Genomic DNA, 18,361 nt, shown 5'->3' on the forward strand with positions numbered 1-18,361 from the left:
ATTATGAAAACTGTAATAACAATTTCCTGGTATTTAAGGTAGCTAGGATTGCTGCTACACAGCATTCTAGCAGAAATTGTCTGGAATAAGCCGATTTCTGTTTATCACTTGCTAATAAAATACACATTAAAAAAATTAGAGAGCACTCCATCTCAAGGAAAAATCTAAATAGACATCAGGTATCAGTTTATTTTCTTGAGGGAAAGGGGTGATACATTCAGAGGCTATTGTAAACATTACATTTTGTAGCTATTGCTAGACTTTCAGAAAACGTAGAGTTTTGTTACCGGAAAAAAGATGTAGTGAACTAAGGAGTTTGTGTGCATGGTAAATGTGTACATCAGAAAAGTTACTACATTGAAATAAAGCTTCATTCCACTGATTGCGACTTGAACCATGTGTAAATCTGTACATGAGAGCAAGATGTATACTGACCAGGAAACACAAAGTTTCCTCTGTTAAATACGGTTGCTATCTCCCAGTGAGAGTGAGTTAGGATATCACCAGGGGATTTCAACTGAAAACATGAAGTTACTGCATAAAGCTAAAGCACAATCAGGTTCTTCACAGAGTAAGGGCAAGCAGTAATCCCCATAAGGGTGCTTCCAAAGAACTGCAACATCCATTACTTCATAGCAGTCTCACTTCCATAAAAACAGATTCATAAAGTGAAATGTCATTTCCTTATGTAATTATATTTTAATATATTTTTAAAACAGTCATGTCCTAACAAGTCACGCTTTCAGTGTAATTAACAAGTGACCTTATTTAGCATCTAACTATTGTGGACCTGCTGTATTAAATTCAGTTTATGATAGGTGTTTCTCTGAAAATGAAAATGGAAACATATGGGTTGTATAACTATGGAAACATAGGGCTGAGAGAAACCTCAGGAACCATTTATGCCTGAGAGTACCATGTAGACCTCAAGATTTGGCCACCCTCTGTTTAAATCCTGTTGCAGGCTTTGCTGCAGCTGACCTGTAGTTAAGTCCTTTAGAAAAACAGTGAGCTGCTTTTGAAAAGCATCTCAAAATGATTGGGTGGATACATTTCTGGAGGGAGCCTTTGTTATAATGTTCGAAAACAATTGCTCTTTTTATCCGAGTCATATATTGACTAGTTAAAACTATTAAATAGTTAATAGTTAAAACTATTAAATCAGGCATTTACTAAAAAGCCCTCAGAATTAGTTTAAAAACTGATTAATTAGACCCATGCTGCGACGACATTACTGTTCTGATATTAGTTCCAACTGAAGCCCAGTTACACTGAAGTACTTTCATTAGTTGCTCTGCGTAAATTAACTGGGAAAGAATGCCGTATGTTTTCAATAATTGAATAATTTTAATGGGAAAGAAGGAGTTCTTTTCTTTTAGACTCTAAGAGTTAGTGGTAGAATATGTAGTATGCATAAAATTGGCTTTGCAATCATTTCCATTTGCAGAAGATTGGTTTACAACAATTCATCCTTGTGAAGGGCTTATAATCAACTAGAACTTAGATTTACATATGGTTAGAGTTATTTTGTAAAATACCTGTAATACAGTGTACAGCATAGTACCTTTTGATGAGCACTATTAGCTAGATTCTGTGACTCGAATGGGAGTTGGAAAAAGCTTCTAATGAGAAAGGTACTATAAAAATGAATTAACTGGTGCCAATGACTGACAGCAGCTAAAAGAGCTTCCATCTTAAATCTGTCTACTTTGGTAGCATGAGAAGTACTGCAAGATAGAACTGTAAAATTGTGCTAATGTTAAAACAAATCTCAGCTCTTCAAGTATGCTAATGAAAAATAACTAAATACCAGAAATACTTATGACTGCTTAGCTGTAGAAAGAGGTTTAAGTAAGAAAAGGAAATTATAATGCAGATCAGAAATAGTGATTAGTTTCTCTTAATTTTATTTCTAAGAATTAAAAAACTGTTTTTGTGTATTTTCTTGATTAGGTTGTAGAGTTTTCCATGTTTAATGTTGTGTGAATAATATAAAACTTCAAATAATTCATTCTGGAGCTTTTCATGTGATATATAGAAATTTACATATATTCTCTGAAAACTGCAACTTTATGTCCAGCTCATGTAGACCTCCATGATACCTTCTGTATTTTTTGGATACAAGAAATTAGCACTAAAGCATGTTACTTTGAAATGAAGTATTTTAATTTAGTTTTCACATACCTTCCTGGTCAAACTAAAGGGTAAATAAGTCAATATTCATCATCATTTAAATTCCTTCTCTATTTATACGCAATTAGGTCACATGAGAGAAAATAACAACAAGGCTGAATTTAGAATAATATACTTCATTATAAAAATGGAAAAATACTGGAAATCCAAAACAGCTCTATCCCCTGGCCCCTTCCAGTCTTCTGCTGGGCTCAAGTACAGTGGCTGCTGAATCAATGTGGTCTAATCATTGCTCTATTTCTTTTCTGTATCCATAGATTGTCTGCAATATAGGAGCTAGATGAGATTTGGAGTTAGACAGCCACTGATAACAATTCATACCCAGCCTATATCTACCTTAATTTTCATAAGTCTCTAACATGCTGTGATGATGTCATGAAATATACTGGCACCACTGGAATGTATGACATTCCTACAGGTAAAAGGCTGGCTAGTGAGATTGTAAAATTTGACCGCATTGCATGAGATGCCTGTTTCCACCCTGCAGCTGCAGGTTGCATTACTGCAGACATGTTCTAACTTGCTGGCACAGTAAACACAAGGATCAGTGAAGCAGACTGGCTTGTACCAAATAGGGATGACTCACTTGCTGCTTGGCCTAAATGCTGTGTTTTGATCTCATTTTCCTGCTCATGTTTTATCATGGAATCCCATGTGACCAAGTGCATCATGGCACTGACTCTGGACTTGCATTTTTATTGTGGCTGCTAGTTCTGATTAGTACTCTACAGCTGGTACTCTGGGCAATGGTTCCAAAGTCCAAGGCCAGTACCTAAACTCCTGCTGATTATGTTTAAGCTTGTTAAAAGCATGCTACTTTGTCTCAGAAACTATGTATCTTCTTTTAAAAACAAAACAAACAAGCATAAACTATCCAGTAAGCAGGTTTTAATTATTTTGAACCTTTTATACCATCCTGAATTACATTTTCATTCTGATCAAGACTATTGTAGTACAAGCAGAAACAGATGGAGTTTTGGTAATGATCCAGGCTGCAGATGTAGTCAAAGGCCATCTCTGACTTGCATCATGGAGGCATTTAGCCTAACCAGATTGCACAGTGAATTATTTTAGCTAAAATGTAGTGGCTTGATTCTCACATGGCAATGATCCCACTTCTGTCCCAAGAGTTATCTGCTTAGTTCCAAGGATTAGTCGTCTTTCTACCCTCATGGTCTGTTCTGATGAGTCAAAAATCCACACAGGAGGCTGGTGCCTCCTCCTTTCTGAGGTGATACAAGAGTTACCTCCTGGGTCTTCTTAAGAATTATCTTTATCTTTATTGAAGATAATTCTTGCTTTCTTTGCAGTCTTTGGTGTTGAGGATTCAGTAGAATGCCCTACCCCCCCCCCCCCAAAAAAAATAAAATTAATGAACATAAAGCATATTCAAGATTGAAAGGTAAACACAAGTGAAAACTCAAATAACATTTTAATAATCAATTTTATTCTGGTTAAGAAAAGGTATGACTAACTATCTAATCCATTTAGAATGCCCAGTTCTCCTACTTGCCTTTTGGAGGAGTTCTTTTTCAGTGGTTTCAAATTTAAATGTTGCATTTAACACAACACTATATATTCACTGTATTATTTTACATATTATATATATGCAGTATAAAATTCTGTTGTGTATTAAAAACAGTTCACTGCATGTCTGAGGGGCACTATCTTCATTCTACCTCATTTCAAAGGGTTATCACCGCTGTTTTCTGTATTCCTCTATGTTAGCAATTTTTGTAATCCTTTCCAGTAGGTAGCTTCTAAAGATCAGAAGTGTTTTTTTCACTCTAAAGTAGTCAAATGGAAATATTGCCATTTAAAATGAATTGTGCATTCTCTGTCCAGAAACTGTATTGTACCACTTGAATTAATGGTGAAAAGTGATTGCTGTGATTATTGTATAACTAACAAAAGAAAAGAAGAGAGAAAGAAAATTGCAGCAGTTACTCAGGCGGATTGCTGGAATATTACAAAGAACTGTAGCCACCTTTTACTTCACTGTAGCCCTTACATAAAAACATTAAGGGCTAATAAACTAGCAGCATTTAAGTAAAGTTGACAGGCGATGCACTCTATTGGCACTCATAGAGATGCAGCAGAGCATGCAGCTTGACCTGGGCAAAGAGCATCCTCCAGTGGGGGTGGAGGGAAAGACACTCCCTGTAAAATAAAATGGGAATGGCAGAGTTTAACAGCTGCAGTGTTAGAAAAGACAAAGATTATATTTTTTTCAACTGAGAGAAATATTAGATTGGTCATTTACTGAAGATAGGAATCCGGTTGTTTTAACAGTAAAATAATGTGGCTTACTTGCTCAAAATACAACTAGGCACAAACTTTTGATTTCAGGTCAAGAAGAAGTTAAACTGAGTACTAGAGAGCTTTAAAACTGAAGAAGAGACTGACAAATAGCATTACATATTTGAAATCTTTTTGATAACTTCAGTGGTTTGAGACTTCCTGGGAAGGTTTTAAAGGTAACAGATATTCCCACTGTCTCATTTTGGGAGACATGTTTCTGTGATGCAGAGCTACCCTAGATGAAAAAAAACGGGGGGAGGGGGGAGCCCAAAAGAAAATCCCCAAACAGAACAAAACCCAGCTATTTTTTCCAGTGGCAAAGCAGCAAAATGAAGTATAGACGTGTGTGTGTGTGTGTGTGTGCATACATTTATCACAGACACACGCTTCCTAACTATTCCATGATTCTATGATCTCAAGTAAAAATACTTTTTTAGTATTCTGTTGTGCAGCAGCTGTTGCTACTCGGTAAATTATTCCATTACTTTATTTGTTACAAGGACTTGCATTTTGAATAAATACATGTGTTCAGTAGTAATGTGCCAGTTTCAGTTAGCCTCTCTAGCATAGCTTTATCAGAGAAACAAAGGCAGATTTGGGGTTCTTGCTGCTTCACTAGCTTTCACTTGTGTTTTTGGGCTTCTGTGTGTCCACCACCACCCAAGGTGGGCTGTAGTTCGTGCAGCTCTACATGTCAAATGCTGCTCTTTGCAGCACCCTGCTACCTCCCCACCTTTCCCCTGCCAACATTCCCACCCGAATGGCTGTCCCTGTGGCACATGATAGTGGGATGGTACCTTTTCACTTCTGACATGGAAGATGCATGAAGCCAGATAAAGACAGGTTTCTTTCTGGATCTTAGCAAGACGGCTTCTGCCTATGGCGCTTGCAGTGTTTCTTTTTATTAAGTAACAAAATGTTGCCATTGTCGAAACTGTATAGAAATGTGTTAATGTTGAAATGCATTAACAGTCTGAATATCCAAATAAATGCTGAGGAAGCGCCTGGAAGGAAAATCTGTCTTTGCAAACCTAATTTGGGCACAAAACTTGCAACGTTGAACTTATTGTTAAGAATAGCTTAGACTAACCTATTCCGTCTTTATTTTTAAAATAATTTCAAATAGGTTAAATCATTTAATTATTTTATTATTCAGTAACTTGCTTTGAGGATACCTCATTCCTAATAGTTATACAGAGTGAATATCTGTGATTTTTGTTAGAGTCAAAAAAGTATGGAGTCAACCTTCAGGGACGGAAGAAGGTGATTACTGATAATAACCTTGTCTAGTTCCCTGTCAACACTCAAGTATTTCATCAGAAAGTTGTGGGGTTTTATTAACTTTAAATACTCAATGGATCATTTTCAGTCATGGACTTCAGAGGAAGATCCACGCTGTAGAAAGTCTAACATACCTATTTTGTCTTATATAATTGAACATATGAACTAGGGGCTGTAAATATTTCCCACCTTGAAAATACTTTAAAACCTTTCCACTTTGTTATTCCACTCTTTATTCATTGTTAGCTGAGCATTTTTAATGGGTTCAATGTTTTCGTTGGTGATGATCTTTCTTCCTCCCTCACTACATTTTTTACAGTGTCTCTCATTGCATGGTTTGTTGGGATTTCGTTGTGGTGGTGGGGTTGTAGGGTTTTTGTTGTTTTGGTCTGTTTGGTTGTTTTTTTTTTATTTGTATGATAGTTGTTAAAATTCATCATACAAATTTCCCTTAAAGCTGTGGAAAAAATTCCACCATAATTCTTCTTTATGAGCATTAACATCATAATTATTTCTTTCAAGGCTGTTAATGGGAACAGAAATGCAGACCTGAATTCATTTGCATCTATATGCTGGTAAAAGAGGGTGTTTGGAAAAACTAACTAACTAAATATTTGGTCTCTTCCAAATGGAGATACCTTTCCTGTCATGTTTTTATTGTGTGTTTGTATAGTAGTAATGCCTAGAGCTCAACCCTGAAGATAGAGACAATTTGGGAAAAATGTTCCCATTGTTAGTTTTCCAGATAAAAACTGATAGTCATACTTCTGGTTAGCTGTCAGTTGTCTGTTGGATTACCTTGGTGGTATCTGTGGTTTGGCGTTATTTCAGTAAGATTGGTGTTCTGGATAGTACCATTGAGACCAATCTGTGGATTTTGATACTTTATCTAGCTCATTTCCCGATAACTTGCCTATACCTTTTATATGGTTTGCTGCCTATTCTATCCAGATGACAGCGACTGTGAAACTGAACTTCTTAATGAAGACCACAACATTCAAACTCATATTTTCTAATTGTGCAAGTATCTGTTTAGAGACAGTGAAAATGGGACTGCATCCCAAGGGCAACCTTGAAACGTGTGTGCATCAACTTCCTAGCATGAAGCATCTGAGAACAATCCCAGTGATGGTTTGTGTTCAAATTTTACATCCTGAAAATTATTATAAATGCTCCTGTGAGAGTATTATGTGGAACAGCCTCACCTTTAGGGATGCTTATTTGTGTACATGTGTCATATATAGACATAATCAAGTAAAAACTTTGAATCAGAATTTGAATCATTCTGCAGTCATTGCCTTTCTCATGGAAGTGAATGTGTACTGTAAGTCTGATTCTGAAACTTCCATTGTTGTAACCAAGTTTTGTAGGTAATTCCGTGGAAAGAGGAAGTGGAGCTGATTGAAACTTTATAGATCTTTGGTGTTAAGAAATCTTGAACTAAATATTGTTGGAGTGGGCACTTCTGTAGTTGCACAGTGTCTTGCCCTGATGAAAGGGCCAAGGTTTTTAGTGCTTGTTCATATTACCTTTTTGCTGCAATACGCTGTATGGTTAAGCTTTAGTACAATCTTCATTTTGAGAAAATGGATGGGTTTTGTTACTGTTCCTATTCTGCCACCAAGTAATAGGAGAGTGCAAAGGTGCCCTCTAGTTATTAGACCATTCTGTTGCTTTCTGATAGATACTCTGAGTAATGTTGGTAGGTTCTGAAAGCTCATTTTATCTCTACTTACATCTCACCTTGATCCACCTAGGCAGCAGTTATTTAATTCAAGAGCCAATTTACTTTAATACTGGGAAAAACTTAAGGGATTATTTGTGCCCTTTACCTAATAAGGAGCTGGCTGGGCTGGGTGTTGACTGAGGATTGCTGTTGCTCCAGTCTCACCCAATCTATCAGTTGCTTCCCAATTGCTAATAGTCTGAAATGAAGAACTATAAATTACTTTTGTTTCTTTCACCATTTCCTAGTGTTGGATCAGGAGTGATTTATGAACTGCAGCATATAACACTATGGAGCAAATACCCATAGAAAAGTCCTTCTGTTATTGAGTTTTTTGGCGTAGGCTAAGGCAATGGCAATGCTGCTATAGTCTGAGTGTCCTGCTAATGCATAACTGGGTGAATCAAGCTAACAGTGGCATTGCTCCTTTTCTGTTAGTATTTCTGCATTCATTTTTGTAAGTAACAAGAGGAAGGATCAAGAGTGGTTAAAAAAAAAAGGCCTTTGATTCAGTAAAATTGCGACACAGAATATGCTATCGAAGGATATGAAAATCCAGTTTTGACTGAAGACAGTAAAATTCACCTTTCTCTTCAACTTAAAAAAGAAAAATAAACAAAGTAAACAAAGACAGCAGTTGGAACCAGCAGAACAAGGTAGAAAGAATCCCAGTACCAGGTAAAAAAATCTAAACTCTTATTAAAAAGAAAAGCTGTCATTTAATCACTGTTGCCATCTTTTTACCAAATATTCTAGTAGTTTGGCTTATACCACCATCTGCTGGACAGCAGGTGGAAGTGTTCGGCTCATTCTGCGTTTTCACGACTAAAACATAAAAAATCTGTTAAGAAATGCTGCAGTGTCCATAAGGCCTTCATATACATCTCTGATTCTGACATGACAGTAGATTTAGGTATAGATTTTTTAAATCTCATTACATTGGCATAAAAGTGAAAATTGGATAGCATGGTAAAAGTTGTTCAGGCAGATGCTTTTGGAAACTTCAGCCACTCATATTTCCAGGTGCACTTTGGAAGCTGGTAATCATCACCTAGAAACTCTGATGGAAGCATTAAAAGTTTTAGTGTGTATTGCAGGTTCACTGTGGCACTTGCTCAGTTGATAATTCATAGAAATATTATTCCTTAGCATTCACATCCTGCATGTGCCACATCTAAAGAATGGTGTTCTAGCGTTAACAACCTATTTTACCCTTCTGTGTTTTCAATAAACTGAAATAGAGACATGCCAATAGGTATAAATTAAAATGCCAAGCCTTTAGACAAATTTCTGCAGAATTTACAATCAGTAACTATGAATTTGTGGGTTTGGCAACCATTTTCACTCACTGCACATGAGAAGCTGAATGATGCAGTACCGAGTTCTGTATGACTAGGAAGGGAATTAGGTAATTCTGCTGATGTATGGATGTATTTCTCGTGAGCTCTAAAGCTTATATAAGCACATTCCAACCCTCCAAGCAAATATAAGTCCCTGCGAGGTGATGTCAGTTCATCCTTTGGACTGGTAACATAGAGAGACTTCCCAGCTCTGGCTGTTTCTGCCTGTCCTTTTCCTCCCCCTTCCCAAGACAGACCTTCCATTCCAGAAGGAGAAGCAAAATGAAACCAATAATCAGCCTTCTGGAAAATCTCTACCAGCAAAGCAGTTTGTCACTTTAAAATGTTGGCCAGAATAAGGTAGGAATTGTGGCAGTAATTTCTCTGTAAATACAGCCTTTCTGCTGTACCTTTTTATGGGTTCAGCATGATCAGGGGATACTTTTTCCCCAGGCAGCAGTCCTGGGTGTTACTTCTCTCTGTTTGCGGCCTGGGACATTTGTCATCTAGGCTCTGATATTCCTGAAGACTCAGGGTTTGAGCACTATGCCTCCTTTTGCACAGGAGGATGTAAGCCATATTACAGTGCTTGTCTGAGTTCAAGAGTGGATTAAATTGTCACTGTAGACAGAACTACTATGAATTCAGACAATCCCCTTGAATTTAAGTCAGTAATTCATTAAAAGAAATGGAAGCCTTTATTGTGGACTTTAATTTCCACATTGCTAAACCCACAAATGAGTATGTGAGAGTTCATTCACTACTGTGCATGAGTAGCTCATTTGCCTCTCTCAGCTTCATCCGCTGGCCTGTGCCTTGGAAATTTATAAAGTGATGGCAGTACACAAGCCTGTTATCGCTGTGGTGGATTCCCCATAATAGTTTCTATAGTGATAACTTCAGGGCTCCATGGTAATGGACACAGCCAATTAATTTCCTGACTATCTTCTTCCTTGCATAGCTTTACTAATGCCAAAACTAAATGTCAGATAGGAAAATCGTGTAGTTTGTCCCTCTAGCCTAGTACCAGTAGATAAGCATAAAATCTAAACCAAACATTCCCTCTCTGGAGATTTCACATATGACTAATTACAGTTTGGAAGCATATATGCTTTTAATTAAGCGCTATCTTTTAACAGACAGTAAATAGTAAGGACCACAGTGATGAGTACCCTTAGGATATCAGGCTGTGAATTGGACTCTAGAAGTTGATCTGATAAGCGAGGAGGGAGTACTTCCTCCATGCTTTACTTGGAGAATGTAATCTGGTGTCAGGTGTTGAAAGGACTGGAGGGTATTCCTGCAGTCACAGGCATCCCTAGCAATTTTTCCTGTGGTGGATCATGAAGATTTGGCATGATAATGTCCTATCCAGTAGCAATTTTGACATTTTGCAGTGGGAAATCAAACCAGCCGGATACTGTGCCAGATTTGTGGCTAAATTGTTATTTCATGTGATAACTGCTATTGCTTCCTATTTGTCATTGCACTGGGCTTGTACATGCATCACTCTGACAGGTGTTCTTTACGGCAGTGTTTCTGGAACTAGGTCAAGGAGGTTGATGGGTAATTTGTGCTTGGGAGACCAGAAAGCATGGTAATGGGAGAGGAGGTGATTTTGAGTGGTTCTGTCCAACAGTTCATTGATCTGCTGGTGTAGATTACGATACGGCATTTTTACAGGCACAAAGCTTCCAGTCCTGCATACACTGGTTCTTTGTGAAATGAAAAAAATCCCAAAAGAACTGTTCACTGATTCATAGCTTGAATGTTGTGGGGTTTTTTTTTAATTTCTTTCTAAATAAAATGAAATACATAATAAAGAAGGTTGTGGGGTTTTTAATCTCTAGGTGGAGTGCAAGGATTTCTTCTAAAGTCATCAAGATATACTGAAAAAAAACCTCTTGCTTCACTACTATAATTTTAAGCATTCATTATGGCTACAATAAAAATAGAGATATCACAGAGTACATGGAAATTGAGTTAATGACCCTTAATGTGAAACCACATTGCAAAGTTGGTCAGGATGTGTGGGTGATTTGCATATAAGTGACAGTCAATAAGAAGATAATTGTTCACTAGTAATTTTGGACTTACATTAGTATTATTCACACATTTTAAGTTTTAAGTGTGCAGTTGATTAAGTAGGATCAGTCTGCAAAGCCCTTCTGTTTAAAAGGATCAAGTTTGAAGAATTAAGTCTTTCATCAAATGATTAGTTGGATCATTTGTAATGGCAACAAAGTTGATTGACATTTGCAGTTCCAAGCAGTGAAAGGTATGAGAGGTTTAAAAGCTGATAAATACTCTTCAGACATAGCCTTCCTATAAGACTGGCGAGTGGCCAGATATGCTGGCTTTGTTTCCGTAATACCTACCTTTACCTTAATCCCAATGAAGCCTTGTGTAAATATACATGGCTCTCCTCAAACTTCAGTAATTGAGCTTTAGCCCTTACGGAGGACAATAAGGGCATCCTGCAATTTAATGATATGGACCTAAAAGAAGCAATCATTTACATCCTGTGCAGAAGCATCAGCTGATTGTGCTTGTCTGTGGGAAAGTCAATGAAACAGAAATTCACTGGCCTGCCACTTCTCACAGGGCTGGGCATTAACGCAGGCAGTGAGTTTTACTGCTTGCAAAAAAACCTCCTTTCCTTTCCTATTTCCTTTTCCCTTTTCAGATCATAGTTTAGGCTGTGAACTGAAAATGTTACAGGTCAGAAGATGGTTTTACCATGTGGACTGGTATCTTGTACTGAGTGTGATTAAAATTCAGAATGATTCTTGAAGATAAAAGTAGCAAATACTAACTTTTTGGTGTCCACAGCTGGTGCTTTTTTTTTTTTTTTATTGGCTCTAACTGACTTGAAGTGATTTACCAAGCAAGTTAGGCAAACAGCCTTGAAATGTTGCTAATGAATTTCTGAGTACATGAAGAATATCATCAAAACTGCACTACTACTACTATAAAGAAACATTCCATGTAGACTTTGTTTTGTCTTTCGTGCTGCATTTTTGCTCCTGGGGAAACTCTTAGACAGAAGAAAAGCACAGAATCCTCAGAGAGGCTCACAGCATGTAGGAACAGATTGCTTAGCGGAGCAGAACCAGTATTTGTTCACTTGTTGTCATGTGTCATCCTTCTTTTGGGAGCCTCAGAGTTCAGGTGTGCTCCCCAGCTCCATTGCAACATGCCAAAAGGTGGCAGGGTGTTTGCTGAAAATGCTTTTTCCTCTTTGGAGCCCTTTGATACATGTTTCCCAAATGACCTTTGCAAGTCTTCTGAAAGCATGTGTTGTTTTAAGCGGTATGTGAGGTTTTAAAATCTAAAGCCTAGAAACCTTTTAGGCAGTCCTTTAGCCAGCTTTTAAGGGTACCCTTCTCTGTAAGAAGTGAGTGCCTTGTTGCACTGCTAGAATAATTCATGCTCACCTCTATCACGTGACAAGTTTTAAGGTTGAAAGTATAGATTTATGTAAAACAAGGGTCTACAGTAATGAAACAACTTTAGAGAAGATAAAATGCATTAACGGGCTAGACTTAAAGACTCTTTGCGGCTGCTTTCACATCTCGGAGTTTATTTGCACTCATCTTACTGCAGGTTAAACTTAAATCTCCTCTGAGATTTCTAGTGTTCAAAGTAGCTGCTGCTTTGACAGAAAATCAGAGAATGGTTTATGGAGCAAAAGTAATGAGCCCTCTTTTAAGCTGCCTGACCTGGCATGCACCAGTCTCTCTTACTTCCCAACTACAAAAGCTTCCTCCCTCTTTCCTCCAGATCAGACTTGGGAAGGAGTCATGTCCTTCCATCTTCTAGGAGGTCTTTGATTCCCATATCCATTGCAAGGTTTGCTTAACATATCCAGATTCTAGGAAGGTGGGTTTGGTTTGTTTGGTTTTTTTTTTAATCTTCTTACTGACAAGTTTTCAGAAATACATTGATAGAACTGTTGTACCGAATCCCTCTCAGTAGCATACAAAGAAGAGATTGCAAATGTTGGAATTTTTATTTTGAGACATATCCTTTCTTTCCTCTACATGTTTTAAAAATATCAGATACCGAGAAAGGCCTCTTGCATACCATGCTAATGAGGCTGTCATAAGCATAGAAGTACAAATGTAGATGGTTTGAGTGGTCACTAAAACTGAATCTCATTTTGTTTTGGTTAAAAATCTTTTTTTCTTTTAAGAACTAATAAAAGTAACTTGATAATTATCTCATCCTGTGTCTTGGGAAAAGCGAAACCAATTCATAACTTGATTGGGGGTTTTTGTGGGGTTTGGTTTGTGTGGGGTTTTTTTGTTTGTTTGGTTTGGTTTTCTTTGCTTAATGAAACCTTAAATTTTTTTATGAAAGAGAAATATGAAACTTATAAATGCTAAGAATATCCTGGTCTACCAATTTATGCTGTTTAAACACTTGGAATTAAACTTTTGTTACTGAAAGTACTGCAATAAGCTATCTGTGACAGAAGTAGCCTATCCTTTTAAATGTAAAGGAGAACCAAAACAAATTACCCAGGATAAGTATATATTTCACCTGATGAGACCTTGGTTTTATTAAGCGTGTCTGAAAGTACAGAGAGTATTAAGCACGTGTAAATGAACCACAGGTACTGAGTGTACGTTAGACACTTAACTGCCTTGAAAAGGTAACACAAAATAGTTTACATTCTTGTACACAGGCAACGTGCTACTTTAATAATCTGTTAATTTCCAGAACTGTACTTACAACAAAATGTATATGACAGAAGCCTGTGTCATCTCAATGATAGATATCTTGCTGCCAGAAGAACTAGGCAGTCGCATCCTTCCCCAGATACCCAAAGGGAAGTTTGGAAGGGGTTTATGAGATGAGCTAGTTCTATTACTTTTAAAATATATTATTCAAATTGGAATGCAATTTTTGATATTCAAGTTTTTAAAATTTACATTGTTCTAGTGGTAGCGTGGCCTTGAAAGTATTTTATACTTTGTCATATAAACTGCGTCAGTAGATAGGTCGTTAAATAAAGCTTTATAAAGTATGGTCTAGCAGAAGATAATACAGGTGCAAAACTGACTGCCACTGTTACCTAGTCTGTTTTTCACCGTCAAAATAAGACATAGAATAACGGCATCTGGCTCATGCCCCTGCTGTTCATTGTGTTTCATAATTAATGATGTGTACAACAGAATAAACCAATATGAAATATAGTATCTCATACATATGTGCTATTTCTCCCAGAAATCTGTTTTGCCAGCATTGGTGAGGGTACACCAGCCTAGACACCCTTGACATGGACTTAGGTTGGACCCAGCTCAGCTGTTCCTATATGCCAAATGTGTGAAGTGCACAGCACCGCACTTCAACAGAATCAGTCATGAAAGACAGATAGTTGGGGAACAGTTGGACAAATAGTATCTCACAGATAGAGAGATCATTTTGTTTCGTAAAACATGAGTCTCAAATTTCTCTGTACTGCAGAAAGTCATATTTTGTGACTGGACCTATAACAGGCCTGCGAGGTTTAGCATTTCTGAACCAGATTATACAGCCTTACCGATCTTTCAAGAAAGGTGTCTAACAATTGGAGAGAATCCAGGGGAAAGTAGGAGTCATTAAATGCCAAGAAAATATGATCTATACTATAAAATTGATGTAATTTGGCAATTAAAATGAAGAAGCCTGAAAAGGAGAAGCAACAGATTGAGACACCTTAGTAATTACTCTATAGCCATGGCCTACTCTTTACAATTCCCTATGAACCAGTATCCTCATATGTTATGGCCATTGCTTTATTATCTCACCTTGATCTCTGAGGCTGGTTGTTAGTTTTGTCCATGGGAGGTGTCTTTACATTTATGTAATTTATGTGCATTTATGTATTTACATTTATGTACATTTATGTCTTTATATGTGTCTATGAAGTGACAGTGCAGCAAAATCATGAATAATTTATATGTATTTTCACTTGAGATATTATAATCAAATAAAACTTTCAGGACTGTTATAATGAGAAGTAATCAAATCTTTAATTTTCAATATTAATATAAACTTCTGTATTTAATCACCAGGAGTTCAAGATTCATGGTTAACCTACTAGCAGAATCACTGTTCCTCAAAAGAAGAGCTTCAGAAATCATCACGAAGGAATCAAAGGGCATACTCTGAATAAGGTAAGTGGAATGAATGAATCTCTCAAACTTTGGTGATCAGAAACCATTTTATTATATCTAAGAGATATAGTATAATGCATGTCAGAACAGAACATAAATTCCTTTGATATAAAATTATACTGTTTAATGAAAACAAGCTACAGATGGATGGAAACTTCTACTGAATACTCTGTCAACCCTTGCCATTCTGAGAAGAGTTGGCAACAATAAATATGGAGGAAAAGTGATGATCTTTCTACTCAATTTTACACATCATTTACTGTACTCATACTGATTTCCTTTTAAAAAATGGACGTTTTCCAATGTCACATGCAGTGTTTTGGAGAAAAAGCTAGTCTGTAAGTTGTTGGAGCTGTTCAAAGTGAGCAGTTTGGCCAATACTGGGCCCACTAAATCAGTAGGCTGTCTTCCCTGATACAGTTACATACTTTCTTAATGAGAATTTATATAATTTAGTTTCAACAATACTACTTATCATAGGTCACATATGGAAACTGTCTGTTTCATAAAGCAACTCAGTAGATTTAATTTTATTTGTTACATAAAGAAAGATTTACTAGTGAGAGAGCTTGTCCTCAGCATGGCTTATTTTGTGCTGGAAAAAATGAACCGTTAAGGCAAAATAACTGTGCTACACTGAAATGCCAGGTAGTTTTTGAATACATAAAGTACAGTTTTTGTGTGTCCCTTAAATCTCATTTTAATAAGCAAAATCTTGAGGTGTTGTCATGCCCTGTTACAGCTGCTACTATGGTAGCTATCTGTGAGTTCTCGGAGTGCTTGAGGTATACTCCTAAGTTTAATTCTTTGAATTTATAGTATTGCTGATTGAATATTATTATGTGGGAAGGAAAGACAAAAGTCTAACTTTACCATGTCTGCATTTTTTTCAAAGCCATCAAAATTGCATATGCAACAAGTATATTCTGTTTTTCACATAGACTGGGTAGGGTAAGGTCTCAAAACCAATGTTACAAAGCATTTAAATACATTTAGTTACTTCTAAACCCATTCATTTTTTTAAATATTTCAATATTTAATATTTCAATATTGGAAATATCTCAATTTTAAACTGTTTTTATTTCTTAAGGCCAAAATGTCAGAGGAAAAAAAAACCTGTTTTCGGGAAGTCCATTTTAATCTGGATACCTGCTGATCACATTTATTATGTGCTTGAGCATGGTTTTTTTTTATAGAACTGCTTGAAGCTTTTATGAAATGTTGATGTTTGTACTTCAGCTCGCTCAATTTAATTTTATTCTCTCAACAGTTCCAGTAATGTCAACTTTATATGCATGTCAGTGCATCCTTTATGAAATTGTTGAGCAGTCTTGTGATTCTGAACTTGAGATAAATCCTCTGCCATGTGTGTCTTTGCGTAGAGACATGTGGGTCAATAATTAATGAAAACAAAATAAAACTACTACTGACAGGTGGGCTTTGAAAAGCAATCTTTGTGATAAATATAAACTTCAGTAGCTATCTCACCATTGATTCATAGAGTCTTTGTTAGCATCAAAAAATATTTGCTTGAGGCCCTAGAGAATTTTTTACACCTTGGCTTTGTCAGGTTGGAAAATATATTTACATACAACGTTTATTTGAAGCTTGAGAAAGCTGAGAAAGATAAAACATTCCGTTGGATTTAGTTTACTTTCTGTTTTTTTATTTGATTTTCATTTCTTTAGTACCCTGTTGGGGAGCAGGGGGTGGAAAGTTAAGGGTTTCTTTTATAGTTACTTATTTCTGCGCAATGTTCTCCTTTTAAAATGACAGTGCAACTATGATTTAGCCTTACAAAAAATTCTTTAGAGGAAAAAAAAAGAAAGAGTTCTGAACTGCCTTACCATTTAATGACCAGAGTCATTAATGTTAGATGTTAATTTGTTAATGTTAGTCATTAATAATAGATGTAAATCTATCAAAATGTAGAATTGAAATGGCTACAATAAACTTTGGATATTTTAAAAGCAGAGCTGACTTTAGGTCCTCTCATTCTCTCAGCTGTCCGGATCATCTAATAACCAATGTATCTGCTACAGATACAGATCTACTCTGGAGGTTCTATCTTATCCGTTGTAACATTCAGTTATTTTACCACTCAGCATTTATTAAATTTTCTCAATTCTCTGTTTTTTTTCTCTTCTTTCTCTTGTATGATTTTGCAAGTACCTTTGGCAGCTGAAAAACATAATTTTCCTTGCTTCCAAAATTTTAAGTTTGTTGTATTTTATTTTTTTTCATTTGTTCACCTGAGTATTTGCAAAATAATGAATGAATGACAGATTTTAATTCACAGATTACATTTATACATCATATTTACAGCAGAAAGCTCTTGGGTAGAAAATATTGCGTGTTACCCATGTGGCTTTGCTCCTCAATCTGTATGCATAATGCCTGTCAGTATCAAGATTTTTGGTTCATTTATATTCCTGAGAAATGAATGGGGTAACTGACTCATAGTTTTGCCTTTCATAGTAATTTCTACACTGACATTTAAAGCAGCTTATTCTGTTTTGTTAAAGTAGGATTCTCAATGTGCAGTTCAGCAGAGGACAGAAACAGATTTCAAAGCATGGTCATTTCTGTGACTTTACAAAAATCTACCATGAACTAGGAAAGCATTAGGCAAGCACTCAGATTTTGACTGCATTGTAATTTATTCCAATAGAAGTTCTGCATTAGCATCAGTGAGCTACGGCTAAGTGCTAAGGTCAGTTGTGCATTTTATACTTCAGCTGCAGAGGAAGAATTTTATTGCTTTTCATAGTCATGGTGCAGTGAAAAAGGTGCTTTATGATGCCACAGACAATTAATTGAGGTGCATTACCTAGAAACTAAAAAGGTCACACGTGCAAAATAATTGACACCTCATAACCCCTATTAATGATTACAGAAATGCAAATTAGTACTTTTCAGTTTCCAATGAGTAGCATAACTCTTCTCCAGCTTTGAATTATGTTTCCATTTGCTTACAATCTTTACTCTTTAAAATGTTTAATTTACCTTTTTTATAAAAAATAACCTAAGTCTACATTAAAAACTTATGCATTATATAAATTATACTATTCATAAAAAAGTCTATTAAGCTGCAATTATATTTCTATGTAATAGACATAGAGTAAGAGAGAACTGATACAAATATAGGAGTAACACACTTAATGGTTCAGTAACCTGCCTTTAAGGCTACATCTGTTAATATTTTTTCTGACCTGTGGGATTTCAGAACAATGTTTGCCCTTCCTTATGAAGACAGACTTGAAAATCTAACAGCATTTCAGGTACTGAATTATAAATTATAGGTTTATTTAAAAGCTGAGATGGCTTTATTGTTGTTGTCTACAAAAAGAGCAATC

The 18,361-nt window shown here is 36.2% G+C and overlaps 1 long non-coding RNA gene across 1 annotated transcript in view; it reads left to right on the forward strand.

The window, feature by feature from the left end:
- LOC134168106 (uncharacterized) overlaps positions 1–17,850 on the forward strand; it is a 70,967-nt gene extending 53,117 nt beyond the window's left edge. Inside the window, exons 3-5 of the long non-coding RNA XR_009966420.1 lie at positions 4,543–4,670; positions 14,904–15,005; positions 16,276–17,850. This is a non-coding gene — a long non-coding RNA (uncharacterized LOC134168106). The remainder of the gene's footprint in view (positions 1–4,542; positions 4,671–14,903; positions 15,006–16,275) is intronic.
- The last annotated feature ends 511 nt before the right edge of the window (positions 17,851–18,361 follow it).

The sequence above is a fragment of the Pezoporus occidentalis genome, unplaced genomic scaffold (genome assembly GCF_034315485.1).
Source record: "Pezoporus occidentalis ecotype Australia unplaced genomic scaffold, CSIRO_AGI_Poc_V1 ctg30, whole genome shotgun sequence".
In the NCBI taxonomy this organism is placed as follows: Eukaryota; Metazoa; Chordata; class Aves; order Psittaciformes; family Psittacidae; genus Pezoporus; species Pezoporus occidentalis.